At 40.4% G+C, this 3,237-nt stretch overlaps 1 long non-coding RNA gene across 1 annotated transcript; it reads right to left on the reverse strand.

Moving 5' to 3' along the window:
* Positions 1 to 913: 913 nt before the first annotated feature.
* On the reverse strand, positions 914 to 2,539 carry LOC117952042. Its single transcript, XR_004658304.1, has 2 exons — positions 1,587 to 2,539; positions 914 to 1,540 (listed from the first exon to the last, which is right to left on the reverse strand). It is a non-coding gene; the product is annotated as an uncharacterized LOC117952042 (long non-coding RNA).
* Between the last annotated feature and the right edge of the window lie 698 nt (positions 2,540 to 3,237).

The following is a 3,237-nucleotide window of genomic DNA, read 5'->3' on the forward strand; positions in this document are numbered from 1 at the left end:
CCTCCAGGTGTCATGAAAAAAAGAAATGAGTTATTTCATCTTTCAGGACACGTGAGAATCCGTTTGAGGGCCCGCCACGATCCATTAGTCACACATTAGCCAGTCCAGATGTTTAAAGCCACGCCTAAACTGTTTAAGACAGAATCTCAAAAAGGTACAAACTATTACAACCGCCAACTTAGTTCAACACTTCTTATTTTTTACACTTGCTGTTTTTTTTGTTGAAATCCTAGCATTATTCATGTGCCTTACAGCTCTGAAAAGCCAAGCGTTGGTGTAGAGCTGGGTACTTTGACATCATCGATTGGGATTTCAACAAGGTAACATCTGTAAATGAGATAACTGGGCTTGAGCTGATCCAAACAGGAATTATTTTTGTCATTCCTTTATCTTCTCTCATCTGGATTCCCTGCTCATTACTGTATATATGTACTCATTTAAATGTGAATGTGTGTAATGTAGAAGAGGACAACTGTGCTGATGATGAGGCTGGCAGTGAAACGTTTTGTACTGAAGCAAGCATGTGGTTCACTGATGAGATGTGGGGGGTGCTGGTCCTTCACTGTGCTCAGTCCAGATCAGTAGAACCGCTTGAAGCCACTGTAAAGTTACACTCTGCCATCTGCCTCCTCCAGTCCTAGTTTAGGCAGGGACTAGTTTTGTGATTTTTGATATTGTCTTTTGTTTTTAATAAAAAGTTGAATTGAATCAATGCATGTTGAATGGAAGTCTTTTAACAGTTTTGGACTCCGCCACCAGAGGGCGACATGATGGCAATAATAATGAAAGAGATTTTGACAGTGAAGTGACACTCCCCAAGCTATTTGCTGAGGAGGGACAAAGCCCTTCTCTCTCTGAACACCAGACCACAGAGCTGAACTATTACAAAAAAAATACACACCAGGGGGCAAAGCCAAGATCACTAATTTTATTCCTCCAGTGATATGTAGAACTTACACAACAAACAATACTTGGGGAGAATACACACTACTACCTGCAGCTTCAAATCTCAACAGAAAGGGCTAAATTTACCAAAACGTTTCTGGTACTTTAAATGGGTTTTACTCAAAATACTGAAGAAAAGAAAAAAGAAAAGAAAAAACGTGCTGGGATTGCCAATAACAGACAATAAAAACAAAGCAGCTCGGATTAAAACACACAGAGGGAGTGTGGCTTTAGCCTCTGCTCAGGATGCCGTTATTCTATATCTTCAGACCTTTTTAGTTTGCATACATATCAATGTGCTGAATATCAAGTACAGAATCTTTAAGCAAATCCGACATTTAACCCCATGTGATCCAAACATGACAAACTAGAAATACTTTACCTAGAACCATTAGTTGTGAGTGGAAGGCAGTTTACATGTTTATGCTGCATTTGAAGCAGAAAAAAAAACAAAAACAGTTTTCATCTTGTGACTTCAATCTCAGATTTTATGGACATCTGAAATGAGATTCCCGCCAATGAACAGACTGAAACGTGGCCACACAGTTAAATAACAGATTTTCTGTTTGCATGCAGATCCAGCCTAAAATACCAACTACTTCTTGGCTGACAGTAACAACACACCCGGGTTCCAGGGTAACGGGTAAATCAAGCCATTTTTTAAAAGATCTTTTTATACAAGGCTGTGGTCAGAATTAGAGTTACAGGCCGAACACACTGATACCTTATTTTTTTCATTTTCTTTTTTCCACTGAACATACAAAACAAATGCACTGAAGGAGAAAACAGAAGGTCTCCTCTTGTGTAGTGTGTAAAACATGTCTTATCTGCACCGCAGATGTGATCAAATGTGCTCTTCAGTAAGTTCCGAGTGTCGTTTTGAGTGCAGATCAGGTTGTGTGTTCAGTTGTCAGTGCTTGGTATCAGAATGACAGCCTGTTGCTCTTTGTCCAACTCAATGTGATGATACGCCTCTGGCTGCAGGCCAAGGGAGCGGCAACATTAAATCCCAACACTGATAACTAATAACGTCATTTCCAATAAATAGCTTCATTCGCGTACACGGTATATTAGAAACTTTAAAAACACATATTAGACTGAATTTTTACCACAGCAGAGAATCTGAGCAGTAACCAACTGCAACATCTGAGCTTTCTTGTAACAATCAGATTTCCTCTTCAGATATCGGAGCTCTACAGACACACATCACCAGGAGGAGCAGCAGTAACTCAGGGACAACAACTTCAATTTGGAGGCTCAAACACAAAATCCTCCGTATACAAGCTGGAGGAAAGGAGAGGCAGGGGCTGGATGAGTGACAGGCAGACCGTTGTTGGCATTAAAGTGCAGTGACAGATGTTTGCAGAGTTGGATTGTGGGTTGTTTTCTATCACGTCTTGGCCCTGCAAGAGAGCGGGGAAATCACTTCCTACACATGCCCACTTCAAGACCAGTAGTAATAAATTCCATTGTGTGCTGTTTGAGATGTCCATTCATCGGTTTGGGGAAGATGCTTTCTGGACCACGGGATCTGGGATAAAAGTGGCAGCAGGTCTGACTCCACCACAACGTATTCGGGGGGGGGGGGGATCACCAGACACCTCCTGATACATTATCATCACGATACAATATTATTGCGATTCTGAACATATTGCAATATTCTGGGATATACTCAAATGTATTACCTTTTATCCAACTTCTAATATTTCCCAATTTCAAATGAGGTCCCCAAAAGGAAACTTTGTCAACATCTGTTTTATCTAAAAAGATTATTTTCTCTTTCTGTTCAGATCACTTTAATTTTAGAAAATAAAAGATTGATACTTGGCGTCTGTGTATCGATACAGTATTGCCACTTAAAATATGGTGATACTATACTGTATCGATTTTTTCCCCAGCCCTACAACGTACCCAGGTCTATTAATACAGCCGTGACCTAGTCGCATCATCGGCTCTGCAGCCTTAAACAAGCAGAGGAAAAGGACCGGCAGAGGGGAGACAAACAGCAGCAGATGGACTGAGGCTACGTGAACTCAGAAGGCGCTCGACTATGGCAACCTTCCTCTCAAAGTGCTCCTCATGGCTAGGGTGGTTTCCTCTAATGGATGGAGGAAGGCTTTTTTGAGCAACACAAATTATTTTTCAGATTAACAGAACTTTTCAAAAACCAAATCCCATTTTTGTTTTTCAAAGAAGTTTACAAACTGTACCTTAACAGACAAGCGTACAAATAAATGTGTTCAAGAAATTAAAGTGTAGACTTTATCAGCCTTGTACAAATAGATTGATTTA

This window comes from Etheostoma cragini, chromosome 10 (assembly GCF_013103735.1).
Source record: "Etheostoma cragini isolate CJK2018 chromosome 10, CSU_Ecrag_1.0, whole genome shotgun sequence".
Taxonomy (NCBI): domain Eukaryota; kingdom Metazoa; phylum Chordata; class Actinopteri; order Perciformes; family Percidae; genus Etheostoma; species Etheostoma cragini.